Source organism: Meleagris gallopavo, chromosome 1, assembly GCF_000146605.3.
Source record: "Meleagris gallopavo isolate NT-WF06-2002-E0010 breed Aviagen turkey brand Nicholas breeding stock chromosome 1, Turkey_5.1, whole genome shotgun sequence".
Classification (NCBI taxonomy): Eukaryota; Metazoa; Chordata; class Aves; order Galliformes; family Phasianidae; genus Meleagris; species Meleagris gallopavo.
In genome coordinates, this window is record NC_015011.2 from 43,130,940 (window position 1) to 43,146,914 (window position 15,975).

The window sequence follows — 15,975 nt, forward strand, 5'->3', positions numbered from 1 at the left end:
CCTGAGCTCCTGGCCTGCCCTCCTTCCTCAGAAGGCACAAACACAGGTATTCCCCTTCCAGGCTGCTGCTTACAAAACATCTCATACTTGTTACTCCCTCACAACATCTGTTTGCACTCCTAACATGAGTAAAAATGTTGAGACATTGTGTGTTTGATAACAGGCTGTGACCTCTGCCTTGGAATGTGGAATTTGATCAGATCCAACTTCTCATACTTCCAACACCTAGTTACTTTTGAAACGTCAATGAATTAAAGTCTAATTATTATAAAATGCAACGATCCCTCTGTTTCTGTTCTAGAGACGTGCTGAGATTATTAAAGAAGGCTCATTAGTTTTGCTTAATTTCTTTTTACTTTTTAATTACGCTAATGGATGAAATCCTAGCAGTGAGTCAGAGCTTTGCAGCACAGGGGTGAGCTCATGAGCTGAATGTAGCAGGCCCTACACTCCAGCCAGCCTGCAGCCCCATTGCAGCACATTCCAGAGGGAGGGCTTCTCTTTGTAGGGCCTCACAGCTCCTCCGCTGCCTTGCAGTGTTCATCCCTCCAGCCTGAAGCAGGCCCTCCCACCACGCGTGCACTGGGGCAGAGAACACACCATGCTGTGATCAAGGGATCAGCAGTGCAACAGGACATGCAGCCTGCAGTGAGATGACTCATTTCACATGTACCTGGGGGTGCGGCAGGTAGGTTTTGAGAACATGACACAGACATGGCCGCTTATCTGGCAGGGGAAGGGCCACACCTTCTCTTATCATACAGCTCTCAGTGGCTGTCCTGGCTGGAAGCACGGCACTGCTGCCTCAGAGCAATGCGGTTATGGCAGATACTCTGCTACTCCCACAGTCATTTTTCTCTTCCCCTCTTCTGCAGCTGTTCTCTGTTACCGAGTAGAACGGTCTGTACCTCTGAGATAACAAGCTGGTCCATTTTATTACACATTAATGAGGTTCGGTTCAATGTTTCTTATTATTTTCCACCACTGCAGGTAAAAATAATAGCTAAAGAAAGAAATATCATTGTCCTCCACTGAATACAGGTTTATTTGTTTCCTTGTTTATCTAAAATGTGATCTTTAATAATGGCCCTTTTCAGGGGAGAAGACTTTCTTAACTCGCACAAACCAGCAAGAACAGCAAGGATCACAGATCAGGATGGGAAGGGCTGGGAAGCAGCACCCAGCCCTGCTAAGGATACAGGTGTTCAACTTTTACAAATGTAATGTGGCATCTGCTATAAAAACACATTGATAGGGTAAATCCACGCCCAAAAGTTCACTGACTGGAAAACAACTGCAGAGGAAGTACCTTCTAGATAAATGATCAAATTCCTTCCAGTGCATACTGCAGGGTCATCAGTGCATGGTAACAGCTAACTCTGTATTTGCTACTGCTTTTTTGAAGCAGCTTTGGCTCTAAGTTTATTTGTTATGATGAAAAGTTGTTCTGATCTATATGTTTCACAAATCCCAAAGCTGTGTTTGAGGTTGTTGGCTCTAATTTGTAGCAGAGCTCAAGTGGCATCTTCCAGTTGATTAATGTGAATGCTTTACTTTGAGTATCTGCAATACTAAACACACGATACTTTGAAATATCAACTCCGGTCCTAAATTATTGCAGAAAATAAAGAGGAAGTACTAAAGTCTCATCATGTTACAGGAATATCAGGGGAAAAATACTGTGGAGTCTTAACACACAGCCTTATTCACCCCCCTTGGAATCTTAATTACATACAGGTATAGTGCTTTCATTACTGGCTTGAGTAAATATCCATTACCTCCATTAATTTTAACTTTGCTTCAGCAAAAAAATATTGGCCCTGGTTAAATAAAGGGGACGATCAGCTTGAAGAACACAGAGTTTGCTAAAAATGTTTGCTAAAATTTCTGCTTTTACCTATTCAGTACCTAAGAGTCACCACCAAACACACAGCAGAGCATGTGTACCAAGTTTTAGACTATGAACGTTGCACTGCTTCAAGAAAACTAGATAACAGTGTTATTACTTCTTCCAAAGTTGTACTACCACTATGCAATCAAATCTGAGAGGGAGAGAAAGAGGGAGAGGACATTTAAAAGACAGGTATTTGAATTTAATATGACTGAAAGTCACATGGTCTGACACTTCCAATATGACATTTCCTTTTTGATCTTCTCTGCGTGTAATTTATTTGTATCTTACCAGGAACCATCAGTTAATTGGCCCTAGGAACCCCACAGCATGAGGGAAAAACAAGATATGCATATAGACTCAAAGTATTCACAGACTTTCATTAAACAAAGACTATAAATGAAGTGCAAAGATCTTTACAGAACTGCACAGCAATAAAGTTTTAAGCATTTCTCTCCTCAAACTTTGTCGAAAAGTAAACAAGACATAAAAACATCACAGTGTCCTTAAAAACACAAAAATTAATTCAGCTTTTGCTCTATTTTCTCTTGAAAAGGTACATTACAGAGAATATAACAGCTTTCTTTAATCTCCGTGTAGTTTTGGTAGGCAAAAACTACTTTTATTTCAGATTTCAATAGACAAAATATAAACTGTGGAAGTAAAATGCCAAGGACAGTGAATTCATTTTATAAATAAAAGTGTGAGCATGTATAATATATAAAATATATGAGTTCATATTTGGTGAGCTAATGTACTTACACCTGTTCATTCAGGCTTTGGACCAAAATGCTAGCAGACCTAGTGAATGACATCTGAACAGAGCTGGGTAAAAATAGATCTGTTCTTGTAACTTTATCAAAAGGATCTGACCTGACAAGTGACGACATCTTAGGGGATAAATTGTCTAAATTGGATGTTTCCTCATGTTTTAGGATTGGTTAGTATTACTCAGTACGCATAAAATAGCTGACCTCTATTACAGGACATGTATTCATGGAACTTCACCCATATCTTTAGCTCTACATCAGGTTTATATTATACTCCCATACTCCTGGTTTATAGTACACCAACACTTTCACTGTAGCTTTCTCATTAGCAAATTAATTCAAAAGTAGATTCAACGTAAGATACACTCATACTGTAGATCTTTGGTAGACAGCAGCCTCTAAGATGGCTCCTACTCCCTGAATATCTGATATGCCTACTGCATATCACTATATAGACATTTAAAGAGAGTATTCTTTCCTATATCGCATTTTCGTCCCTTGATAAAAGGAAGATTTGATTTAAAAAACAAAAGTTTCAATAAAAAAATTAAGACAGTATCCACTGCATTTTGGCTCTGCATGTCTGCTCTGTTACTAAGGTTGCCATCTGTCAGCCCATACAGCTTTACCTTAGACTATGCTCCTTTTCCATAAACGTTCACCAACAAGAAGCTCTGACCAGCACACTTGCTGAACTGGTCTTTCAGTACAACTGGGGAAGATTAAACCTGTTATCCACAGTCAGAGTCACCAAGGAAGATAGCTTTGGAGACCATAAAAACACACCACCAGGGATAAAAGCTATACATCTTTGTATCAAGGAAAGAGGCAGGTGAGGGCCTGCAAGTGTAGTTTATTGCCAATTAGGAAACAGTGGAAACACCAGCTGCCCTGATGAGCCACTCTCCATTCACATTTGACAGGCTTCTGTAGGTACTGGTGAAGTTCAGAGGGACACGCATTAATAAGGCAAGTGCAGCAACATGCCTCATTTGCTTGAAACCCATCACATTCCTTGTTGACTCAAGCTTTATTTAGTTTCACTGCATGCAAGACTTAGCAACCTTGGGCTGAACATGGGGCTTTGTCTGTACACAGCAAATAGCATCAGCTTCATTTGAGCAGTTTTCTCACTCAAGAATGACTTAGTCATATTTAAACAATTCTAGTTGCTAACCACCATAAGCTAAAGCAAAGCCAGGGTTCTGCGTCTGGCCCATTCATTGAGCCATAGCATACTGCAGAAAGAAGGGTTTGTAATTAAAGATCTGTACTTTATGACACACTTTCTACGTCACGATTTTCATGACAGTATTTCCTATCTGTGCAGAAAAGTTGGACTTCTGCTATATTTGTAAATTTTGTGTGTCTATAAGTAGGGCACTGAAACAAAGCATTATTATCTCCTGCCCCTCTTCTGGCAGCTGTGACCAAACTAATAACTGTAATAATTGTACAAATAGTTGAGAAACTCCTGTAGGGAAATACGCTCTCTTTACTGTCCCCCCCACAACACCCCTAATTAACTAGCTAAGTAGCTAACATAGTAGCTGATGGAGAGACTGACAGCACAATATAGACTTTCTAACAGTCAAAAGAAGTAGAAAAACGAGGCAGGATCCACAGAGCAAGTGTTCAGAAGGGACTCCCAGAAAAACCCTAGAAAGAATAAATTAAGCAAGGAAGAAGAAAACTAAAATTAGGCTTGCCAGAGCTGCGTAATTAAAAATAACAAAACTTCTATTATGGAAGTTTCTACCATTCCTGTCAACTTCTTATTCAAAATACAGATATCAAAAGAAACATGACTCCCAAAGGCTTGTTGCATATATTTAAAGTATAAATACAGATAAATAATACATCACTTCAAAAGATTTAAGATAACAAAGACTCCTATCCTATGGGAAAAAGGGACAGGAGAGGAAGAAGCTCTTGTACTGCTTTTGTATCTGCCAGAATGATGTCAGTCATGCTTGAATTGTTCAGGCCACAGTGAGAAAGCACCCTGCAGTAGCATATCCACCTTTCAGACACCCCACAGTAGTTTGTAATAGCGAGTTAATGCTAAATATAGCAGTCAGTTTACAAATATGGCAACAAGAGAATGGAGAAGTTAACGAGCTCAGTTATGTTTATTCCATAAGTCGTTGGCAGGAAAGATCAGAGTAAAGCTTTTCCAAATTCCCTTCCAGCCTAAGGTTAAATGAACAAGCTGGCAGCACCTGCCATAGTGTGCATGGGTGCCCGTTGGAAGTTAAATGACTTGCAAGTGGCCACTGAGCAACCTAGCAGCATGGCTTAAAACACATATTTTCAGTTCCATACTCTAATGAACTGAGATTGGCCAGCAGATGAAGCATCAGCTGGATTGGGGCGATAACCCATTTTTCTTTTCAAAGGAACTATCAAGGAAAGGTTTAGCAAAAGCAGATAGGTCTATATCACTTGGGAGATAAGAACAAGGGGGGAAAAAACATCCTTCTTTCCCTTCATATGAAGTACAGCTTGAAGATTTTTTAATTTATATTTCAGCAATGCTAATTTTCATTCATAAAGCAAAAGGATGAGATTTCTTGGCATTTTAGATACCAGTTAACATCAACTAATTAAAACAATAATTAGACTATGTGACCACATCTGGGTGACAATTTAGCAAAATGTGTCTTACATAATACAGGGTAATTCTGCATAACAATGGGGCATCTGCTTATCTCAGTTCTCTGCATAGATTCTTTCCACGCATTAACAGCTGCAACACTTCACATGACGAGCTTTTTATGAATTTGATTTGAACTTTCACTATATTTCCTCTCAGTAGAGATTTAGGGGAAGAATGGTGGGCTCTCCCAGATCTCAGGTAATCTTTTGGTTTTAGTTTATAACCTTAGAAGATGTGCTACTATATTACAGGCAGTCTGAACAGGCGCAATATTTACTGTACATGAAAGTGTTAGCCGTGCGACCAGATGGGTGCGATGCCAGCCAAACTCATCTGTCAGGCTGTCAACACCTTACTTTTTTTCCTGTGGTGACCTATGTGGAAAACTTTCCTACAAACAGCTGTTCAAATCATAGGCAGACAACAGGTTGTCTTAAACCCACTTTCAACAGTGTATAAAGGATTGTAAATTTGTGGTTTCATCTGCAAGATAAAGAAGATCGAGATCTTTTTTTTGATTTACATTTATGATTTATATTACATTTTCTATTTTCAGAAATTCTTACGGACCTCTTATCTCCATTGGCAAAAAAAAGAAAAAAGAAAAAAGCACACTTGTAGTCCTCTAACCTTTCCCATCTGATGGGAAAAAAAAAAGATGAGTCCTGAAGGCAGAATTGAATTCTTCCCTTCTTGACCTTTTTTCTTTGTCTTAAGGGTTCAGCAGCAGATGTGAAAAGATGGCCCAGAAATATGTAACATAAATCTCAGCTGTCAGTGTAATGAAGACTTTTATTTCACAAAACTGAAGATGTTTTATTATGTGAAGCAGTGTCTTTTCCAATAGCACTGGAATTAAACATTCTGAAAGTAACTGAGAACCCCAGTCCTTTACACTTCCAGCAAGAATTAGGTCTACAGCTACAGGCTGTAGAATTTACAAATTGTCTATGTCTTCTGCATAATGTTTCCTTCTAGACAAATCTAGGCTTTAAGAGATGCCAAAAGACAATTGATTGCCTTAGGCAAAACTAAGACATAAACAAAGCCCTGCATGACCATGAGTACTAATCATCATGGTGGATTAGGTTCCTGAAGAAAGCACCTGAGACAGTCAGCTAAAATTCCCTTCGCACTCCATGGACAGGAAGACAAACCTGACATATTTTATTTTGCACATCACCTTTAGGATGAAACAAAGTATCCCAAAAATACTCATTTCTCTGCCTTGAATTCAGACATACCTCACTTCTGGATATCAACAATTCATTGTATAAATCCCTCTTTCAACTCAATTTTGGAAGTAGGACTTAAGTGTCTAAATTTTTTAAATGCTTTTGAGAATCCACTCTGTAATTTTTTTGTAGTTCAATATAAAGTCTTTATGTCATGTACCGGCAAGCTGAGATATGGGCAATTTTAATAAAAGCAACATCAGGATCTCTTTCAGTAGTGGTCTTAGTTCTCTCCAAAAGCTTCAGCAGAATTATCATTCTTTGAAAGCAGAAAGGCAGATGTATTCTTTGAACTACCTGGCAACAATAATATCTGTTTGATGCAAAGAAGAACTCTTCTGGGGGCAGCGCAGAGCAGTGTCTTGGTAATATTTAATCACATTTTGGAAGAATGCATTGATTGTAAAGTTCACTGTGCGTAGAGAGACCTGAGAGACTGTGTTCAGCTTAACTGAGCACCAACAGCCTTTATATATAGCCTCACATACAGATGTTTTACTGATTAATTCTCTTCTTAAAACATGACATTTAATTTTCCTTCAAGATACACCCTCTTCACTCTTTTGTTCATGCACACAGATCCAACATTAAAAACAAAAAACACAGTATTCAGAAATTCATACTGCTTACTCTTTCATGCCATTTCATGACATTCCCCTTGATAACAATACAGAACATTCCTTCACAAAACATGGGAGCTGGTTTTGTTTGTTTATCCTTTCTTTTACATCATTCCAAAATGTCAAGTCTGACATTCCATATTTTTGCTGAAATTCTTCTTTGTAGTCTCAGAATTATGGATTGGAAGCTTCACCAGAGCTATATAATTGAGGGTGAAGTTAATCAAATACAAGTGTTACAAACCAGAATTTTAAATGCTATGAGCAAAAACATTTTCCACCCTTCTTCAAAGCTCATTCTGTTCTGTATAAACACCACTCTGCTGATTCTTCAGCCATCATAAACTTTTCTGAGCTTTCTTGATGTAAAGCTGTAGGCAAATAATAGGGGTAAGAAGGTTCAATTCTGAGTTTTTACACACATGATGCAAAGGAAGTCACAGTCTGCCTCTATTTTCATTCTCCCAAGCACATGCTGGGAATGAGAATACCCTCCAGATGTCCTTCCCATTCTTTGAACAGAAAGCCATCATCAAAAGGACATCAGACACAATGGTGTGAAATATATCTGAAAAGAATGTATTAGTATGAACTCATGTTCATACTATCAAAAACAAACAAAACAAGAGCTGCACGAAGGAGATTAGAACATATCAACAGGGAAGACCAAACCATCTGCTCATCTTATGAAACTATGGAACTCCATTTCTTCAATATTTCCATGTTTGTAGCCCTTGTTTATAGAATTGGGGAAGTTGCTGATTTTGAGTTACTTAAAACAAACAAACAAACAAACAAAACCACTAAATAAACAAAAAATTCCTGTTAGGTTCACCCAGCACATTATACATGGGCAAAAAAAAAAAAAAAAAAGTATCTTATTTCATCTCTAGATTGGCAGACTTTGTGTTAAAATCATTAAAAAGTGGACAATTCCTTCCAAAAACCATAACTTATCATGCTTGATTTATAAAGTGGGAAAAAAAAAAAAAAAAAATTAATGCCAACTTTCCAACTTTCCTTGTTTTTCTTTTTTTTTTTTCTATTTTGTGGAAATGTTCTTGAATGTATGACAATACAAAGCAATTTGAGCACTGACTTCTGCAGACATGCCCTGACAATAAAATTAAAGCATGTGTATTTAAAGTAGTTAAGTGCCAGTGTATCTGCCCAGGTACTACTCAGAGGTATAAGTGGATGAAAGGGAGCAGTTGCCTTAAGAAGTCCTCATCCTTTCTCTCAGCTATCCTGCACTGCAGTTCCCGTACCCTCAGTGGAACCAACATGGCTGTTGTGGGGCTGTCATGAAAAGTGAGTATGTGTAACTACTTTTCTTACTTTTCTTAATCCAAATCAAGTAAAGTAAGGAAAATATCATTTTCTGCTGGGAAGGAAATGTTGTGGGACAAGATGAGATCTTTCATTAGGGTGAGTGCAGTTCTCAAGAAAAGCAGACAAATCTTTCTACAGATCCAAAACAAGTCACAGACTTAATGCAAGTGCTCTTTGGCAAAAATCTCTGAATTTCTCCCAGTTAAGTCAATCTATTTGGTAATATCACAGTAAAAAATAATAGGAGCGAGCAGATCAGCTGGGGAATACAGCCAAAGGAATGAAGATGGGACAGCGTAGGGTGTGATGAAAGACAAGAAATATCACTGTTCAAAAAAGGGAGCCTTTACTGTGGTGGATGTAGAAACGTATGCATGAGTTTTGCATGTATTGTTCTGACATAATTTGGTTCCCCTAGAGACACGTGTTTTGTGGGATGATTGTTTCCGATGATGAGTTGGTGATGCTGGGGTGAGACAGAAGTTATTTGGTCCCTTACAGTTCGGGGCTTGGGGAGATTATCTCTCAGAGTGATCTTGTGATGAGCAATCCAGTTTAGATGGATTAATAAAGGCTCAAACACAACATTCAAGAGTTTATCAGCTAAGCCAACAAAACCAATACAATCTTAGCTTTTAGTAAAATAATGTGATTCACTACCTGCTAAAATTAGTCAATTACCTTGTGCTAGTTGGTACGAATAGGAGGTCTGTGATCACCACACTTCAGTGGACCCGCTTGAGCCTGGTTTTGTGTTTCTGACTCCTTACAAGCACAGAACTCTTGGGCAGAGACAGTCCTATAGACTGAAAGTGACTGAGTCTAATGCTAAGATCACTGTCACTCTTCCATACACACATGGACAGTAACTTCAGTGCAGATTTTCAAGAGACAAAGCTCAAGTGCCTTCAGAGAGGTTCCAGGCTGCTGCTGGCTCACCGGTGTGCCTACATGTGGGTGCCAGCTCAGGTTGCCAAATCCTTATCAACTGATCTTTCAAATACACAGGGAATCTCTAACACAAAAATACATTGTTTTAGCATGCTAGCCTAATTCAGATGTTTCAATGGAATGGTGTGGAAATAATTGAGTAGTCCTTGTTAAGACCATTGCTTGTCCTTGGTTTGTAGTTCTAATTGCAAAAATGTTTGTGCACAATAGACAATATGCTCAGTGTTTTCAGTATCTAAGAATCACATTAAGAATAAACACTAATGACATTTTTCAAGATACATAATCCGCTTGTTTATGAGACTCAGTATGTCTGAAGAGGAGATTTTGATTATTTTAATACAGTCCTGTGGTGGCTATTGTTGACTTTCCAATAGGCAAATGGACAGCTTGACAGCTAAATACTTGACGAGGTTTCATACTTAAGTATCTCCAAGATCTGTAATTTTCCAAGTAAATTAGATCTTACATTTGGGTTAAGGCATATAATAATCCAAGTGATATGTTGGTAAAAGAAATATCTTTATTAACATGTAGGAAGCAGCTGGAAAAATAATGTATTATCAACAAGAACTTGTACTCTGGTCAACGCAAAATAAAGCCTTTGCAAAATGTTAACAAAACGTACATTCCAAGTACTGCTGTAGTTAAACTTCCTTGCTATGAACCTCCAACCCTCTTCACCAAAGCAAACAAACAGCAAAAGTAGATGCAATATATTACTTTTTAAGAATACAATTTTTCTAAACACGTATCTTCAGAACATAGATTTCAAATTAGTGATCACTTTTCAAATACTTATAATTCTTACAGGTATATAAACTTATATTCATGCTGTCTCATCTTTCCAACTCCCTAACATAATGATAGCAGCCTATATGCCAACATCTCCTAGACAATATGATCACAGCCTCTCTTAGCCCTCAGAAATATAAAAATAGCTAACTTTTCACTCAAATGTTTAACAGATCATTTAATCATCAGCCTAAGCATGTGCATATGAAATAAACATCTTCAGTCTGCAGACATATCTCAGGACAACAAGATACCTACCCTCTTCAGAAGTTATCTTGAAGAAGGAACTTCAGAGATACCACTATATTTATGTCATTCCTAAGATACAAAGGTAGCATCGCCACCCAGGCTTAAAATGGGAACCATCTTGATGAGTTCTGTGACAAACTCAGATGGCACCCTCCTCCCATCAGACCTTTTCTGGAATGCTGCCCAACCAATGACAACTTTCTAGACACCAAGAGGAACATCACATTCACAGCTTACAAATACCACATATAGAAAAACTTAGGATAATATGCTTACCTCCACAAACTGGCAGCCTTCCCAAATACCACAGTAAATATGATCTAATTCCAGTGAACTGGTTATATGCCAAGTAAATACAGTATAATGGCCAAAATGTGCATTGGGAATGGAAGGAGAAGAAGCCTCACAGCATGGCTGAATGCTTCCCATAATGTGCCTTATATAACAAGTCATCATTTTCTTTTACATAACATCTGAAAGAGAAAGGGAGAAAGTTTCGCTGCTAGTTTTTACAGATTTTTGCAGACAGTAATAACATCTCAGCATAGTAAGGAATAATACATACCATGTATGTATTGTTTGTATCTATTCCAAAATGAGTACTTGCAATGAAGTAATGTTCTATTTAGTGAAATTTTAAGCAAAATTTTACTAACCAAGCTTTACTTGCTTCCTCAGTTAAACAAAAAGGTAATGAAAACGTTGCAGCCAGCAGAACTGTAGCATGCAGCAGCACAAGAGCTCCATAAATTTAAAGCTGTTTGTCATCTTCTTTGGAGAAAAAAAGAAGAAATTTAAGGTAAAACCTCCCAGCTGTGTTGCCAAGGGGTTTGGATTGTTTTGTGACACATCTACAGAGTTGAGGGGTTTGGGTATAATGGCGCTATTTGCAAAAGGGCATCTCATGTATTACTTATGACCTGTTTTTGCTCCTTGGTAGAGCTAATGGAATAGCTGTTCAGTAGAAAAATCCCTTTGGTGCCTAATAAACTACAGTGAGTTTAAAAATTATATAACTTCCAATTTGAGGCTGCATTTTCACTTGCTTTGTGCGAAAGACTTAATCTGGGCTACTTCTTTGGCTGTGCTACAGAACTGTATTTAAATCATTACAGAAGAGCATAAGATTGGTATACTTGAGGCAGAAAATGGGGAGGCTGCACACATCCATATTCAGCTCACTAAAATTTCAAGTCCTCTCAAGAAGTATTGGTTTCTCTCCTGTGACACTACAGGAAGTTCAGTAATTAGCATGCTGCTGGTCCCAGCTGTTGTGTTAACTGGAAGTATTAAATTAGACTAGATGGAAAATACTGAGGTAAACAAAATACCTTGAAATTGCCAGGAGATGTGGGTTCAATCATCTATCAGATGTTAATGATTGAAGGGACCTATAATTAACAACGATAGCATTGCAAAGTATTTGAATGTTCCATTGCTGTGGGGCACATCACAGACACCAAGTATTAATTATGACTTTTTAAATTTCATCTGTCCTCAGAGACCCATTGTAGCTTCACCGAGGAGCACATCTTTGAGGGTGTCTTCGACTTCATCATGTGCTCAGTCTCTCACGGAATGCACTGGCATCATTGCCTTCCTACAGCAGAGTTCAATTTATGTTTTTCAAAGCCGCCTCTTCTCAGTTGGCAGTAACTGACAAGCCTTGCCCAGGGCTTTGTTCACTGGATATGCCCTTCCAGGACAGTTTTCACTTGTAATCTTTCCAGGGATGTGTCATCTCAAGTTTGTTTTACTTGGATAACTATTAAAATCTCATCAGCACAGCACTTTTTTGCCCCCCTATATTTAATTAAAGGTGTGCATTATAACAGAATCCTATCAGTTCAAAAGAAAAGAGAACCTGATCAACCACCATGGAGCAACATTATCTGCTGGGCTACAGAAGGTTAGGAGTAAGATGACCAATGCTTTTAACCAAGTAAGGAATAAAGAAGTTGAGCAATCAATATGACCAGAGCACAGTTTCAAGCCCACATAGGCAAACTGGTATAGACCTCTCCATGAATGTCAGTGGCTGATCGGACCTGATGTGAGATGAAAGACTGAAGTTCCCACAAAACCATATCATTTTAGCAAAATGCCTTGGTTTTAAACAGCACCTTGCACACTAATCTTATTAAGAATAATGCCTTCACTTGATACATAAAGAAAAATGCTTTTCTGTCTCATTGTACATCTCAGTTTCATGATATTTTGGCAGTGGAATTTTTCTCTACCCATTCTGACAGTCACTTGTTTTGCTCAGCACTGAAGATCTCTCCCACCCAGTGACACAGCTATTTGCATAGAGTTCCCAGAGCTGCACTAAGCAAAACTAATACGTCCCTGAAGCTACAAGTAGGAGGTCACGCTTCTGCTGTTCATCTCTTACTAGCTCTGCTACTCACCAAACCCTATCTTTGGCTATTTTACTGTCTCAAAATGGCAGGGGGGAGAGATAGGGTTAGATAGTTTTCTCCTGTAATGTGTAGGAGGATATATCAGCTCTCAAAAGGGCCTGACAAAAACTGTCCAATGAATGAGCAAAGCACAGCTCAGATTAGGGAAGAGGTGCAAGACCTCCCCCTTCCCCATAAGTAAAGTGGTGCCTCCTCCTGCCTGCTTTTCTGTTTGCATTATTTTTAACCTTATCTGGTTCCCTGACTCAGTTCACAATCCCCAAACAGTTGTGTCAACAACTGAGTGAATGACAGCCTGAGTGTAGAATTTCTTCAGCTTGTTTCTCTCTAAAGGCCACATGTAGCCTGAGCAGTATTTTGCTTCAGGCAAGTCTACCATGTTCATTTAAGAGAAGACTAAGTGTGGAGGTGTTACCAGCCTGAGGAAGATAAAATCTGGTGCATTTATCTTGTAGTAAGTTTATATTAATCCACTGCACACTCTGCTCTACCAGAACAGAAAAAATAACATTACAATTGATGAGCAGCTAAGATTGTGATGTATTCCAAAATCACAGTTCTCAAGTTTGTCTTTTTACTTTCAAGGTTTAGTTTCTACATAACGTTGAGGTAAGCTTTTGTACCTTACTATCACTAAAGTTTCACAACTGCTCTCTACAGATACAAAACTTTTGCACTAAAGAAGCTGTGATAATTCAGACTATGTTTCATAAATCATCTCAGAAAAAGCAAATCTGAGCAGCAGGAAAGGACTCAATTTGGCAATGAGCCAGCCCCTTCACTTGCTTGAGAAATGTTTGGCTTCAGGGATACATTTCAGAAAAACACTTTCAACTATCACAGAATCATAGAATTATTAAAGTTGGAAAACACTTTCAGGATCATCAAGTCCAGTCATCTCATTGCTAAACCATCTTTCTTAAATACCTCCAGAGATGGAGATTCTACCACATCCCTGGGAAGCTCATTCCAGTGCTTGACCACCCTCTGTGAAGAAGTTCTTCACAATGTCCAGTCTAAACATCCCCTGGCACAGCTTGAGACTACTTCCTCACATTTGATCACTTCTCACCTGAGAAAAGAGACTGACAGAACATTATTTTGTGATACCTTGCCATTAGGAAATATGAGCTAAGTTTACTACTGTGATTAGGTTGATCATCAAAACTGCAGAAAAATAATGAGAACATTTATCTTGACTAGGATCTTCTGTGAATACATTAGTTCAGAAAGGGAAGTTTCCGCCAGCTGAGTTTGGGTGGCTACACAGCTAATGTTTAGGAGAGTGTCTCAAAGACCAGCTACCAGGACACCAGCTGTACATTGTGTGAAACCTCTTTCTCCACTAGACTTAGAAAATCTGTGGAACGGCTAGACGCAGAAGATCATAACTTGACACTGACATGTAGTTAACTGTTAGTGTCCTGCCTGTGTCATGTATTTGTCTGTTTCTAAATGAAACTAAGAGCTCCTTTCATTCATTTTATTTCACCATTAAATCTTGCCCAATGATAGGATTTCAGGTTAGTATAAGAAATACTGGAAAATTCCATTCCCAGGGTGAAACCGGTCACTCTGTGGATCATGGACACAGCAAGTTCAGCAGAAACAAGTGCCTCCACTTAACATTCCTGAGTTGTCCATCTTCCACTGAGCTCCACGGCAGAAGGAATTTTCTTCCTTCATAAGCAGTAGAACAGCAAGTAAGAGACCTAAAGGTGAGATTCCCTTTAGATCTCTTTACAATGGGTTGTGGCATCTCTAGTCCATGGAAATAAAGAAGCTACCTTCTCTATAAAAAAAAAAGTCCAGTGCATTTAAAGATCACTATATTCTTTTAATACCAAAACAGTAATTTCATTTATTTGACGTACTCCCACTTAAATTTTTATTTCCCCAACTCTAAAGACCCATAATTCTTTTTAAAAAAGGACAAAAGTAATGATCTGAGATTGGCAAGCAGCAAGTCAAAGCTTCATCTAAGTTCTATTACTACATTTCTCTCATCACTCATTATTTGAGCTGCAAAATATAAACATGCCCAGATCCACTGCTAAACTAAATCAGCTGATAAGTATGGAGCAGTACACACCTAATAGAGATAGTGTACTTTCAAATGATCCTTTGTAATGCAAGCTGAGCGTGCTAAAACTGAGTGGTTTGGCTATATCAAAATTCTCAAGCAAGTCAGACTGCTTAAAAATTTTCACATAAAGGCTAGTACAAACAAACAGTTTGGGAAGTAATGCTACACACTAACATCATGCAAGATCTTCAGTCACCTCCATCTCTGCCAGCCAAGCTCAAAAGGAGAAGCAGCAGCTGAGGTAAAGATGTCACTCAACACAGTGACCAAAATGCAGATCAATTATCAGACCTTAGATGACACTTACATTTTATCCTTCCAATGTTTCACTAATTTTAATGCTCATTTAAGTGGGTCTTCTCAAAAGTTGTGAAAATTTCTGGGTTATACATAACTATATAGTTACAGGAGTGCTTAACTTTCAGGGCAGTACTGCTGATTTTCCCCATTCCTGTCCTTATCCCATCCCACCTTTGTCTTTTTTAAGCAATAAATTTGGTCCAATAAAATTCCTTTCTGCTGGGCATTTCTGTGAACTTTTTGATCAGATTAGAAAACGTTGTAAGCATGATCCTCAGTTCTCACAAGGCCTTCCCTCACTAAATTACTGTCATTCACCCAACTGACTTGTACTTCAGCAGAACTGTAACACAACTGCTCAGTGATCTTGAGGAAGCAGCAGCAAACCTTTTCTCCTACTGTAAATTCTCAGTTACTGCCAGATAGAGGGAAAAAAAAAAAGAAAAAAAAAAGGGAAGTATGACTGCAAGGATATAGCTTAAAAAAAAAAAAAAAAATCAGACCAATATCCATGTTCTACATGTAAGGTACAGTACCTAGAAGAAAGAAAAGAAGCATGCCTTAGGTCAAAACGTCAATGTTCCTAGCAGGTCAGGAAACAAGAAAGCATTTTATACTAACTCAGATTAGAAAACTTTCCATTGAGATTATTTGGTCTAATAGA

The 15,975-nt window shown here is 38.4% G+C and overlaps 1 long non-coding RNA gene across 1 annotated transcript; it reads left to right on the plus strand.

Moving 5' to 3' along the window:
- The first annotated feature begins 422 nt into the window (after positions 1-422).
- On the plus strand, positions 423-15,723 carry LOC104910396. The gene is made up of 4 exons (XR_793028.3): positions 423-688; positions 8,350-8,486; positions 11,181-11,301; positions 12,004-15,723. It is a non-coding gene; the product is annotated as an uncharacterized LOC104910396 (long non-coding RNA).
- The last annotated feature ends 252 nt before the right edge of the window (positions 15,724-15,975 follow it).